Here is a 15,528-nt window from a genome sequence, read left to right as displayed (position 1 = left end):
TCCATGTAAAAATTGTACAATTATTATACAGCTTGCTATCTGTCCTTTCAATAGAAGTAAATAAATAAAAAGAAAAAAATCAAATTCTGTAAGTGTGTGGAAGAAGCTGTGCATATCATCGTGTGATATTTTCCAGGGACAGATATTATTTTAGGCTGCAGTGATTATAAAGTTATTCATTAACACAGTTTATATTGAAGACCTTAAGTAACAGATAAACTTTGCTTTAAAAATGCAGTGTGACAATAATAAAAACCTAACAATGAAGAACTGGCTTAGCAGATGTACTGCAGCTGGAGAGCCAAAGAAACCAAGACACTGGGTCAGTAAAGATTTTTGTTATGTAGTCGTCATAACAGTAAAACTCTCGCACATAATAACTTGAGAGAGGACACTTTTTCTCTTGAATGGGCAACACAAGAGAAGGTGGTTACAAAGAATCACAGCAGTATTAAAGTTTTTATAGTTGTTACTGGTTCCTTTTTAGCATGGTGTTACTTAAAACAAGGTATACAAACCGAACTGAAGGGAATTCAGGAGTGCAGAGTTTAGATTTGAAGGGCTTAGATAAATATTGCATCTCTGTTTCAAACAATAAAATGTGTCAAATCAGAATAGTTTGAAAGATTTTATCCTCAAGGTCTGATTTTATATCAGACTAACTTTCGCAACAATAGCAATACAAACAATTAAAGTCATAGGGCAACACCCAGCAGCCAAGACTTGAGTAGTTAGAAGCCTGGGAAAGGAACGACATTAACACCTGTCCTACATTGGCAGTTACTTTTCCCAGGGTCAAGGGATATTTCACAAAGCATGGATCCAATTAATAAGCAAAAGCTTAGAGCTTGCAGCAGACATTACCTGCAGTTAGGGAGGAATAGGTTGAAATGAAGACTCCCAAAACAACTTGAACTTGAGGTTCTGTAAGTCTAGATTACAGATAAGCATGGGAAGAATATAAACCAAAGTATGCATATTATTACTCCAATGATATTTTTCAATTACTATAAGCCTTGGGCACAGTGAGCTACATGTCCAAGGTCAACGTCTCCATGAGATGCTCCTTGAGAATACAAATACTGAGACTAAGATGATTATTTATTTTACAAATCTCAAATATCAGAGAAAATAAAATTAGCATAAGCCATTCACAGACAAAAATATATACATTCTTCAGAGACCTATAAAGAGCTGCCCATAGTATAAATGAAAACATATTTAATCTATACAGTACATATTAATGGTACATTTCCCCAAACTGGGTCAAATTGACCTGTCACGCTCTAAATCCCAGGCAGGGGGGAATAAATCTATCACTGAATGAAGGGAAATAGCATCATTCAAGCAATCAGGAAAATTTAGGCACAGAATAACACTGAATGGATAATTATAAGGGACCCCAAGAGATAAAACCCAAAGACCCAGGACCAAGAAAAAGACAAAAATGAGTGGAAAAGGTCGACTGATGATCCAAAAAGTGAACATCATCAAATATCAACGTTGATCTGAGGGAGCTCTCAAAATTTGTGTAAACAATTTGCTAAACTTATCACATGTACCCAAGAATTTTCAAAATCCTATTGTATAATTACAGCCATTAGTTATAATGTAGTGTGTGTGTGATTGGAATTTCATTAACAAATGTTAAATAGAAAAATATAGAATGGGTTATTGTTTTGTGGGTTTTTTAATTATATATTTGCTTTTGATGTCAAGTAAGTTGTTTTAGCTTTTTGTCATAGGTGTCCTTGTGCAGATTCCAACTCTTAGTGCCCCATTGTCTACCAGAACAAAAGACTGTAGCCCAGAGCCCATCTTTGATCTTCAGAAGTGGTTCTTGTCGGCCTAAATTTCAACAAGCCATGTGGTGTCATCTGCGTTTCAAAGCTTGGCGGTACGCCTTCCTCCATTCCTGATGCTGACTTGTTCTGGTTCTCCAGCTGTTCTGATTATTATACCAGTTTACAGATTAAATCGATATGGTAAGAGGGTACGACTCTGACTCACCCCTTTCCTACTTTTACTTCGTAAAGTACCCCTGGTTTTTGTTTGAATGGCCGGACTGGTTCTGAGCACAGTGAACTGGTCTGGATTTCCCGGGCTTCTCAAGGCTATTCATAATCTGTTGTCATCCACACAACCTTGACGAATTAATAAACACGAGTAAGTATTTCTCTGGTATTCCTTTCTTTCATCCAAGAACCATTCACCATCAGCAGTGATGTCCTCTTCTGCATCCAGCCTTTCTGCTAGCCCCCTGCGAATGCATTGCTGCAACTGTTGTTGAAGGAACCTCAGTAAAAGTTTACTTGCATGTTAGATCAAGAATATTGATTTATAATTTGTGCATTCTGTTGGGTCACTTTTCTGTGGAATAGATACAAATATGGATCTCTTCCCATCAGTTTTCCAGGTAGCTGACTTCCAAATGTCTTAGCACAGACAAGTGAGTGTTCCCAGTGCTTCATCGACTGGTTGAAACATTTCGGTTTCTATTCCCTCAGTTCCCGGTTCCTTGGTTAATACCTTGGAATTCTTCTTCCAGCATCAGTCATTTTTCATATGCTACTTCTGGAAGTGGTTGAATGTTGAATAATTCCTGGGACAGTGACTCTATCTTTTCATCTTCCTTTGATGTTTCCTGCATCATCATTTAATAATCGTCCCATAGAATTTTTCTATATTGCAACATCAAGCTAAAATTTGAGTTCTGTCAGTTACTGTATGCAGTGTGTTTCGGTTTCATAATTTTCTGCCTTTGCTCATGTCTCATAATGCTTTGCTTTGTCTGTCGGAGCCAGCCAATGTGTCGAACAGTCCTGAAAGGAGGAGTGAGAATTAAGGAAAAAAAGAGAGACAAAGTATTGGGAGGGCAACAGTCTGATGGACTGAACACCTGAGTTTATTCTACACACTCCTTATATCCATGCAGAAACAACCCGGGGTTAATTATCTCATTGTTAAGCAAGTGCATTTGATATACATAGCAACTCTATCTTCTGCCAAGACAGACATCGTTGAGAAAATTAAACCACCTGTTTCCCCAGACATTGCATACTTTCTTGTCCTTGACAGTCTGTTCAAAATGTAAAGTCACAGAAGAAATCAGCAAACACTGACACATAGGTCATGAGACTTCTCAGACGTTTCAAGGCTGAGTCTTACTGGCCTTCAACATTTGTCTTCTCCAGCTACCCTTTAAAATCTCTCTTCAGTTTTTGAATTCATAATTTCTTCCATGTACCTTAACTTCTCTGAGATTAAGAACAATTTTCAGAGTCTCTTCTGATATCCACTATGATATTTCCTCTCCTTCCTGTCTTAATGATCTTTGGTTTTCTTCCCATATGATGTTCTTGATATCATCCACAGGTCAACAGTGCTTCTATTATAACTATTCAGTAAATAAAGTCTATTTCTGAGATGATTTCAGAATTCATGAAGTATAACCCCAAGGCCATAGTTTGGCTTTACTGAACTTGTTTAAATTTTCTTCAGCTATCACTTGCATTTATATATTAGCAATTGATGGTCTGCTGCTCCACAGCGGGACCCTGGTGTCATTTTAGCTACTGATATTGAGCTTCTCCATCATATCTTCTCACAAATGTAGTAAATTTTATTGTATTTCATCAGGAGAAGCCAATGTATAGAGTTGGCATTTATCCTTTGAATAAGGAATTGGTTTTACCACATTTTAAGACACAATATCCAGATTTCCATATTGTTTTGTTTTTACAGCACCAGGGTCATATTTCCTATCTACATTTATTCCTCTTTGTTTCAGTCGTTCGAATTCCAGTTGCCGGTAATTATCAATACACTTTATTTCACTCTTTGATTAAGTTCAGACTGAAGATGTTGCTAAACTTCTTCAGTTTTACCACTTGCTTTAGTGTTGGGTGATCAAATTTGAATAATAGTGGTATTGATGATCTTCCTTGTATTCAGATAAATATTATCCTATTACAGAAGCACTTTACTTCAAGACAGATCATAAACTGTCCTTTTGAAGATAAATGCTGTACCATTCCTTTTAAATTTTCCATTCCTGGCATAGTAAGGTATATGACTGCCACATGGAAAATCGCCCATAACAGTCCATCACAGCCTGGCTATTGATCTTCAGGTGAGACCCATTCCATATTTTATGACTTCCATTATTCATTGATTCATGCTTTGTACATTTCAAGTTCCAGTTATTAATAACTGTTCACAACTGTTACCTCTGGATTTGAGTCATGCCTCATCAGCAAGGAAAGGTCCAGAAGTTCTACATGCGACACTAGTAATGATGGTCAACTCAATTTTGAGAAGGCAGCTCTTCCTCAGTCATATGTTGAGTGCACTAAAACATCAGGGGCTCATAATTTGGCCCTCTATTTGAGCGCGCTGTAGTGGTTGTCATGAGGTTTTCAATATCTGACAACGTTCACTGCCATTCATAAGGTTTTTATTAGCTAGTTCTTCAGAAGTAGCTGCCGCTTATACCTTCTTCATAGTCCACTTTTAGTCTGGAAGCTCTGCTCGAACATGTTATTTTGGACGACACGCTGTGGGTAATGAAAACACAGACACAACTTCGAGCATCACAGAAACACACAAGCTACCGCCATACAACAAACTGACATCAAAGTGGTGGATAGATAATATGTGCAGTATAGAAAATGTTTCACAGAGTGATTTTTCTCCATGATTGTAAAAAATGTTTTAGATGTTGCCAGAGGCACAGTGCTGAACATTTTAACTAATGTCAAACTGTTTTTTTTAATAGCACTGGACACAAGAGTATTTTTTATTTACTATACTCAAGTTTGCAGCAATATTGGAGTCATTGATTCTTAATATTAGACTAATAGTAACAATTTTTCTCTGCTTCTTAATCCATAATTTACTCATCATATATTTGAGAAAAATGTAGCAATATTTTAAAATATAACATGTCTGCCAGAAAGCAAAAACAAACATATTAACAAACACAAAGGCAAAAACTAGGTAGAAAAAGCATGGGGATTTTATTTATAGTATCACAAACAAGTATAAGTGTGTATACAAAATAAAATTAGTTTTTAAATTTTAATACTATATATATACTCGTGTATAAGCCAGGTTTTCAGCACATTTTTAATGCAGTTTCTGTGATAAAATTAGGTGCCTCAGCTAATATTTGGGTTGGCTTAAACTCGAGTATATACGTGGGTTTTTCCTCTTGAATAAATATTGGTTCATAATCATTGCAGTACACTGATTAAACATTTATTATTTTTGTTTACTTCAAGTGCATTTTTCTTAATTTTATTGGGAGCTCTTAAATCTCCTCACAATCCATATATTCCTCCAGTGTGTCAAGCACATTTGCACATCTGCCGCCTTCATCATTTTCTTTTTTTTTTTTAAACAATTTATTAGGGGCTCATACAACTCTTATCACAGTCCATACATATACATACATCAATTGTATAAAGCACATCTGTACATTCTTTGCCCTAATCATTTTTTTTCCTCTTTTCTTTTTTTACATTTTATTAGGGACTCATACAACTCTTATCACAATCCATACATATACATACATCAATTGTATAAAGCACATCCATACATTCTCTGCCCCAATCATTCTCAAAGGATTTGCTCTCCACTTAAGCCCTTTGCATCAGGTCCTCCTTTTTTCCCCCTCCCTCCCCTCTCCCCCCTCCCTCATGTGCCCTTGGTAATTTATACATCATTATTTTTGTCATATCTTGCCCTATTCGGAGTCTCCCCTCCCCCCCATCTCTGCTGTCCCTTTCCCAGGGAAGAGGTCACATGTGGATCCTTGTAATCAGTTCCCCCTTTCCAAGCCACTTACCCTCCACTCTCCCAGCATTGCCCCTCACACCCTTGGTCCTGAAGGTATCATCTACCCTGGATTCCCTGTGTCTCCAGCCCTCATATGTACCAGTGTACAGCCTCTGCCCTATCCAACCCTGCAAGGTAGAATTCGGATCATGGTAGTTGGGGGGAGGAAGCATCCAGGATCTGGGGGAAAGCTGTGTTCTTCATCGGTACTACCTCGCACCCTAATTAACCCATCTCCTCTCCTAAACCCCTCTATGATTTTCAAAGCATTCTCTTTCCACTTGAGGGCCTGATATCAGCTCCTCATTTCTTCTCCCTCCTTCCCCCACCACCCTTCCTCATGAACCATTGATGTTATAGATTCTTATTTTCATATCTTACATTATCCTTCATCGCCCCTCACCCACTTTTCTGTTATTTGTCCAAGTGCATTTTTGTCTTGTTTTTTGGTATTTTGATATATCCCTTACCTTCATGTTCAGTATCAGAATATCAATTTCTTGTTTTGAGTCTCTCATTACTTTTTACTGGTAACACATTTCCTTTGTATCTTTACAGATCCACAAAGAATGATATTCACAATCTCTAAGGGGATTTCCATCCTTCCTGGCTGCATACTGCTGTTTTATTCATATTTAGGTATCTACAGCATGACGTTACACTTCATAACCTTTGATTGAAAGGTGACAAATAGTAACATGTAGTTTTTGAGTTCTTGATATCTGACCAGACCAAACTGAGATGTGCTGAATCCAACAGGATTTACAAAATTGTGCATGTCTGTGTGTATGTAATCTAAGTACTTTTAAAAATAATTGTATGTTTAAATGATAACAAGTTAAATTGTTAACATTAATCTATATTTTATTTTAATTTAGTTACTGGAAAATTTGAAATAGTATATGCTTGCCCTTTATCTTTTTAATTTTTTAAAATATAAATAAATCATTTTAATGGGGCTCTTACAAATCTTATAACAATCCATACATCAATTGTATCAAGTACATTTGTACATATTGCCAACATCATTTTCTTTTTTTAAATCATTTTATTAGGGGCTCATACACCTCCTATCACAATCCATACATACATCAATTGTGTAAAGCACATTTGTTCATTCGGTGCTATCATTATTTTCAAAACATTTGCTCTCCACCCAAGCCCCTGGCATCAGGTCCTCAATTTTTCTCCTCCCTCCCTCCCCACTCCCCACTTGCTCATGAACCATTGATAATTTATAAATTATTATTTTGTCACATCTTGCTCTGTCCCACGTCTCCCTTTTCCCACTTTTCTATTGTTTGTCCCCCAGGGAGGAGGTCACATGTAGATCCTTTAAATAGGGTCCCCCTTTACAACCTACCCTCCCTATTCCTTCCCAGTATCGCCACTCACACCACCAGTCCTGAGGGGATCATCTGCCCTGGCTTCCTTGTGTTTCCAGTTCCCATCTGTACCAGTGTACATCCTCTGGTCTAGTCAGGCTTGCAAGATAGGATTTGTTTCATGACAGTGGGAGGAGTGGGAGGAAGCTTTTAGGAACAAGAAGAAAGTTGTATTTTACATCTGTGCAACATCACACTCTGACTGTCTCATCTCCTCCCCAAGATCCTTCTGTAAGGGGATGTCCAGGGGCCTACAGATAGGCTTTGGGTCTCCACTCCTCACTCCCTCGCTCATTCATTATGGTTTGATGCTGATGATGCCTGATATCTGATCCCTTGAGACCTTGTGATTGCACAGACTGGTGTGCTTCTTCCATGTGAGCTTTGTTGCTTCTGAGCCAGATGGTCGCTTGTTTACCTTAAAGCCTTTAAGACACCAGATGCTATATCGTTTGATAGCTGGGTACTATCAACTTTCTTCGCTACATTTGCTTATGCACCTATATATCTTCAGTGGTCCTATCAGGGAAGTGAGCACAAAATGATATGATTTTTTTGCTCTTTGATGCCTGATAACTGATCCCTTCAGCACCTCGTGGTCACACAGGTTGGTGTGTTTCTTCCATGTGGGCTTTATTTCTTCTGCAGATGGCCGCTTGACCTTTAAGACCCCAGATGCTATCTCTTTTGATAGCCAGATCCCATCAGCTTTCTTCACCACATTTAGTTGTTCACCCACTTTGTATTCAGTCGTTGTGTTGGGAAGGTGAGCATCATAGAATGCCAATTTAATAGAAGAAAGTATTCTTGCATTGAGGGAGTACTTGAGTGGAGGTCCAATGTCCCTCTGCTACCTTAATACTAACCTTATAAATATATGCACATAGATCTATTTCCCCATACTCATATATAAATATATTTGCATATGTACATGTCTTTATCTAGACCTCTATAAATGCCCTCTGACTCCCAGCTCTTTCCTCTATTTCCTTTGACTTTCCTCCTGTCCCACTATCATGCTCAGTCCCTGCCAGCATTTCAGCAATTCCTCTTAGTTACATTACCCTTGATCATGCCAAATCAACCCCCCCTCCCACCCTCCTCACCACCGGTTTACAGATTTGGATCACTTTTTCTTCCCTTGTCCCTGGGTTTATTAACACCACTACCTTTCCCCCCACCTGCCCATCTCCCATGTCCCCACAGAACCATCAGTCCCGTTGTTTTCTCCTCCAATTATTCATCCAGCCTATTTTATTTAGACAGACCTGCGGAGATAATAACATGCACAAAAACAAGACAGAGCAAAACCAAGCAACAATATACAACAAAACAACAACAAACCAATGGCAAAAAAAACCACAACACAACAAGAAAGAAAAGCTTGTAGTTAGTTCAAGGATTGTTTGTTGACCTTTAAGAGTGTTTTGTAGTCCAGTCTGTTGGGGCACCATGGCCTGGACCCAAAATCCACCTTCAACATTCCCTGGGGACCTCGCCACTCCATTCCCTTGCTGTTCTGTTGCACCCCCTTAATATTTTGCCTCAGCGTGGCGAGATCCCATTGGGTGCAATTCCCTCACTGTGTCTCAGGTGTTGTTGCCTGTATGGATATGGGTCAGTGAGGGACGTCGTGTCTCATAGTGGGACCGGCCATGTGGTCCTCTCTGTCGACTGGCTGTTCTAATTGGGAACATCGACCTCCTGGCCTGGTGGGCCATGATGTGCTCCACTTTCTCCTCCTCCCCCTTCATCTACTGCCTTGTGCTCCGATCAGATATGTCTCTCTTCCAGAGCTGTAGATTCAGTGTCATTCTTTCATATAAATTCTTCTGAGGGGAGGGGCAGATTTCCCCTTAGTAATTGGGGTTGGGGCCCACACCCAAACCTCTCCACAGTTAGTTTTTTTCTGATAAAAGGTGCCCTAGACTCTGTATATAGAAGAGTAATTAAAAATTCTATTTGGCTTTGAACTTATTTTAGCTTGTCTTCTAAGTGTTCAAGAGACACAATAATGGGTTCAAACATGGCACAGAACCAGGCTCCGTTTCCTTCTGTTGCTCACAGGATCTCTATGTATCCAAAATTAACTTCATGACACAAAACATCAGTATCTATCTTTCTATCTCTCTCTCTATCTATGTATCATCCACCTGAATTTTCAGTGTTTCACTAAATTTAGGGACTTTGCGAATTTGGAATGTACTTAGATTTAATTGAAAACAACACCTAAAATTTGGTGTTTTATACCCTCATCCTTTACACTTAGCATTTTCTGGTATTTAGTAAACTTGGTATTTTCTGAAGATTGAATTTTATTTTTTAAGTTATTTACATTTCTTAGTCTTAATCTACCTGCAGAAGTAGTTTTCTGAAGAAATACCTCTAAATTTTCTGTGATAATATTTGTCAGCCAGCATGACACCTCAAAATCTAGGCAGTTTTTATTCTTCTTCATTTCTCTTACCTGTGATCCGATGACAATGGATTCGTTTCTTGTAAAAGAATCATCTATTTTGAAATAGATTTTAAGAACAGATATATACTTCTATTTAATTTTTTAATTTAAATAATGGTTCTGTTGTTGAAGAACAAAAATGTCACTTTTGAGGACTAAGGTGCACTTGACAAGGTGTTTAGAATTGCCTCATATGCATGTGAAAGTCAGACATCAAATAGGTAAGACTGAAGAAGAATAGATGAATTCAATTTTGGTACTTGCAAAAGATATTGAAAGTGCCATAGGCTGTCAAAAGAACAAACAAATGTGTTTGGAAGAAGTTGAGCCAAAATTTTTGTTACAAGCAAGGATATAAAGAGGGTTTTTTTTTTTTACTTATAAATCACACTCTTGCCAAAATTGAGGCTAAAATTGGCACAAACTTTCTGCAGGGAATTTTTCAATATATCAAAAACTCTATTTCTTTAATGATCAATTTTACTTTAGAAAATTAGTATAAATCAATAAAAAATCAATGCTATAAGCCAAAATTTACATGCCACAGTTAAAAAATTGCAATTTTATATTTCCAAAATAATAAAGTTCAATCTTAAGAAAACATAACTATATAATCTTATAGTCCATATTTAAAATAAAATATTAATCATTTTGGCACATGATCAGAGAGGTGATTTATTTAAACATACATGTAGAATAATAACGGAATAGAGTAATTCGTTGCTTTTTTAAGATGCATTTATATTCCCAAGATACATATTACTTTAAAAAGATTTAAAATGGATAAAAACAATCAAGATTTATATTTACAATTTCCTTCAAATATCCTAACAACAAAAAATGACATATTGCCATTTTTTTCCCCAGACATGTCACTTATGATGTTTAAAGTGCTGTGACTGGCATTTCCTTACCTTTGATAAGATTTTCCTTTTAGGCCAGTCGAGGTGTAGTGAATAATTTCAGCTTATCTCACATTAAAGTGTGAGGTTTCCTTGTGAGATTTAAAAAGCCACAAAACTTTATAAACATAAGAATTACTTCCACATTAAAGGACTAAACACAGCAGGAAAGTACTGCAGGCCCCAGGAATGACTTAGTCATTGAATTGAAATGGAATATTCCCCCTAGGTGATTTAGAAAATGTCATAATCTTTTCAATGTGATGAACTGAACAGGCTTAGGGAGATCAAGGTAAAAGCCAGTTTGGAGGTTAAAAGGTGCAATCATCACAATTTGAACTTTAATCTAAAAGACCTTCAATTTCCACTCTCAGTTGCTTCCACGGGATAGTTTAACTACAGGATTCACCTAATTCCAATTCCACTATTTGAAGGTACCTTGAAAGGATCTATAACACATTTGGGATCAGGCATGAAGCTAAGAGATTTAAGGATTCAAAGTCTCCCGATGCTAGCATTAGAGATGGTAACTGTCAAGTATCTTCATGAAGCACATACGTTTTTAGCACCTTTCATGCTATCAAATGCAAGGCTGCATCCCTTACGATTATTGCCAATAAAGGCTTAAGTGTCAAATATCTTAGACACTTATAAAAATCCTATAATTGATAGGAAATAGATAAGGTTTAATGGACAGAAGTATGGACTTGGTGAGCTGTGGGATAACAATGTGAAATTGCTATGATAGTAATCAAAAATCCTTTCACTGGAACATAAACTTAACAAGTCAAACACAATCATTTGAAAGAGTAGGCTTTGGGAAACTAAGATTAACGATCCAGGTACAAGTCATAGGAAACAAACCAACAAACATGCAATGCTTCCAGTGACTGACAAGGATGCCCCATTTTAACGAAGTATAACAGAGTTCCCTCTAAGAGGTACAACCTGCATACAAAGATCAAACTTTCAGAAAAATGAAATGTCACACTTTTAAACTCTGGAAAACTAGAAAAGGACATATCCCTGATTAACATAAATTATGAGCTTCTAAATGAAAAAAATATGCATTAGATTTTCAGCAACTCCTTTCTCCAAAATGGGGAGCCACTTCCTTCTTCCTTTTCTGTTCTTAGTCTGGAAGCTCCGCTGAAATCTCTTCACGTTGGGTAATCCTGCTGGCATCTGAGATACCAGTGACATAGCTTTCAGTGTCACAGCTACATAAAAGCCACCATGTATGAAAACCTAACAGACACGTGGTAGAGCATTATTTGGAAGGAAAAATTGGGGAAGAAATAAATATTTAGATTTGCAATTCCATTCAAAATTCCTGATATCAAAAACTATGGATTGTCATTCCACCACCCCCCAACCCCCTGTTATGTCACTTACAGTTGTTTAGAGAGCTGTGATGAGCATTTCCCTTGCCTTTCTTTTTAGGAAAGTTAAGGTATAATGAATAATTTCAGCTAATCTCACATTAAAGTGTAAGGTTTCCTGAGGAGATTTAAAAAGTCATAAAACTTTATAAACAGAACAATTATTATTTCCAAATTGAAGAACTAAATGCCAACAGGACATTACTGCAGGCACAAGGACTGACTTAGTCATCGAAGTGGAATGGACTATTCCCTCTATGTGATTTAAAAAATATCATAATCTTTTGGGGAAAAGGCTATTTGGCCAACTGACTGAAAGATGGACACTCGTTGTCATTCAAAGAAAAATGACCTAAGATAAAATACTCAAAATGTAAAACAATATCATTGATAATCCATGCAAGCAAAATCTGCCCAAGAACTCTTTAGAATATTGAAAAGCAAGATGTTTCTTTGAGGACTAAGTTGCCTCATATGTTTTCTCGCCTCGTATGCATGCGAAAGTTGGACGTTGAGCAAGGAAGATGGAAGAAGGATCAATGCATGTGCATCGGTTTATGGATATAGTATGAACTATTATTATCCAACCAGTTTCTAAAACGCTCCTAGACAAACTCTAAGAGTGATAAAAAATTACCAGCACAATTATCACAATATTAAGATTATCTGACACTACTTACTTGAAAATTCAACATTAATAAGAAGTATTCTTACAATAAAGAGGAAAGAGATAAGGCATAAAATGAAGTAAAATATCCTTTATTTCATCTAACATTAAACTACTTGTTTAAATTGGTCTATTTGCTTCATTTTAAGCAGTTTTCTAGCAAGCATATGCAAACAAATCAAGGTCACAATGAAGAAAGCAAAAAGATACAAGAAGATAATATCATTAACAAATAAAACATATTTAAAAAGCAAGAGAAAAATAACATGTGTCTAGAAAGCTAAGGATAAATAAAAGGCACTCCCTGATATTGTGCTTCCAATTGGCCAAGTTCATAGACAACCGAGACTTTATTGTGTCATTTTTAGGTCAATCTGACAGCAGCAATGGCCATACTGGAAGAATTGATTTTCAAAAACCCACTAATTGAATTGGGTTCACCTTAAAATTACCTGTAGCAGCTTAAAGGGTCTAAAATGCCCTCTAAGATTGAAATCCTCTAGTGTGAGAAGAGACAGACCCCTACTATCCCATGGTTATGGATTTGTAAGTCAATGGTTCAGACAGGATTCAAAAAAGGATGTGGAAAAAGGAGTATCATTCCTTCTATCAGAGGAACTGGCTCAAGGCAGAGAATATCAAAAATAAGTTTAGTTGTGTTTATTGACCATGAAAAGGCATTCAAATGTGTGGACCACAATAAACTATGGATAGCCTTAAGAAGCATGTGGATTCTTGAACACTTCACTGTGCTCATGAGAAATTTATGCATGGATTAAGAGGCAGTTGCATGAACAGAACAAGGGAATACTGTGTGGTATAAAGTAAGGAAAAGTGTATGTCATGGTTGTGTTCTCTCAGCATTTTAATTCAATTGTATGCTCATCAAGCAATCAGAGACCTTAGATTATAAAGAGGAAAATGTGGTATCAGGATTGGGGGAAGGCTTGTTAACAGCCTGTGATATGCAGATGCCACCCCTGGCTTGCTGAAAATGAAGAGGACTTGAAGGACTTGCTGATGAAGACCAAGGTCTCCAGCCTTCATTATGGATTACAACGCAATGTACATAAAATCAAAATCCTCAAAACTCGGTCAAGAGGTTAGTGGAGAATAGATTGAAGTTGTTGAGGATTTTGCCTGATGGGGACCCACAATTAATGCTCATAGAAGCAGTAGTCAAACATCAAGTAATACATTGTATTTGAATAAATCTATTGCTGAAGACCTCTTTACAGTATGCAAAAGCTTACTTTGAGGACTAAGGTGTGCCTGACCATTGTAATTTCAATTGCCCAGTGTGAAATTTGGACATTGAATAGGAAGGTTGAAAAACAATAGATGAGTTTCTTTTATGTTGCTGGTGAAGAGCATTTAAGCTATCATGGTCTTTCAAAAGAACAAGCAAATCTGTCTGTAAGATATATAACCAGATGCTGCTTAGAGGCAAAGAAAGGGAGACGTCTCCTTATATACTTTGGAAAGATTGTCAGTAGAGACTAGTCCCTGAAAAAGAACATCATGCTTGGTAGAGTAGTGAGGCATCAAAAAAGAGGAAAACCCTCAACAAGATGGATTGACACAATGGTTGCATCATCGGGCTCAATAATTAGAAAAATCATGAGGATGTCATAGGACAGTGTGGTGCTACATTCTGTTGTAAGCAGGGTCCCCGTGAGGGGGATGGACTCCAGGGCACCTAACAAAACAATAACATGCGGATTAAGCCTCCCATGGATCCCCTAGGGCCAGGGGACAAAGATGTAATAGCCCTGCTATGGCGCAGAGTGCTCGATACGCTCATTTTGAACTTGTACAAGGAGTATGTAGGTATATGGACAGAAAAATTGAAGAGTGCCTGGTTTACAATCAGGAAAGTGGTGCCTCAGGGTCGCATCCTCTCACTATATTGGTTCAAACAATATGCGGAGAAAATCACCAAAGAAGCTGGATTACATGAAAAAGAGTGTGGCATCAGGATTGCAGGAAGGCTTATAACAACCTTCGGTATGCAGATGGCACAATCTTGCTTGCCAGAAATGCAGAAGAGTTAAACACTTGCTGATGAAGATCAAGGACTAAAACCTTCAATATGGATTATAAATCAATGTAAGGAGGAACAAAATCTCCGCAATGGAACCAATAGGTAATATCCCAGTAAATGGAGAAATGATTGATGTTTCTTAGGATTTTGGTCTTGCTTGGATTCACATTCAGTGCACATGGAAACAGCGGTCAAGAGATCTAAAGACAAATTGCATAAGGTAAATATGTTGTGTATATAAAACCTGTTTAGAGTATTGAAGAGCAAGGATGTTACTGAGAGGAATAAATTGTGCCTGACCCAAGCCCTGGTATTTTCCATTGATTGCATATGCATGTGAATGTTGAACACTGAATAAGAAAGATCTTAGAAGAATTTATGCTTTTGAATTATGGAGTTAGAGAAGAATATTGAAAGTACCATGAACTTCTATAAAGAGAAACTGGTCTTTATTGGAAGAAGTAAAGCCAGAGTGCTCATTAAAGTCAAGGATGGCAAGATTTTTTCAAACATTCTTTGGATTTTGTCAGGAGAGACCAGTCCCTGGAGAAGAATATCCTGTTTGGTAAAGCAAAGGGGCAGCAAAAAAGAGGAAATTCCTGGACATGATGGACTGACACAATGGAGGAGTCCATGGGTTCAGGCATAGGACCAAATGGGAGGATGGTCCAGGATTGTGCAGTGTTTGTTCTGTTGTGCATAGGGTCACTGTTGGCCAGGGACTACTTGATGGCATCTAACAACAACATCACATGGAGTGCATTGGAAGTATACTAAAGCAGATCTAGTTACATTAAAGTTTAATACCATATCATTTGTTCTCCACTTTGACCCATTGAAAATTATTTCTAA

Source organism: Tenrec ecaudatus, chromosome 3, assembly GCF_050624435.1.
Source record: "Tenrec ecaudatus isolate mTenEca1 chromosome 3, mTenEca1.hap1, whole genome shotgun sequence".
Taxonomy (NCBI): domain Eukaryota; kingdom Metazoa; phylum Chordata; class Mammalia; order Afrosoricida; family Tenrecidae; genus Tenrec; species Tenrec ecaudatus.
This window is presented reverse-complemented; position numbering follows the sequence as displayed.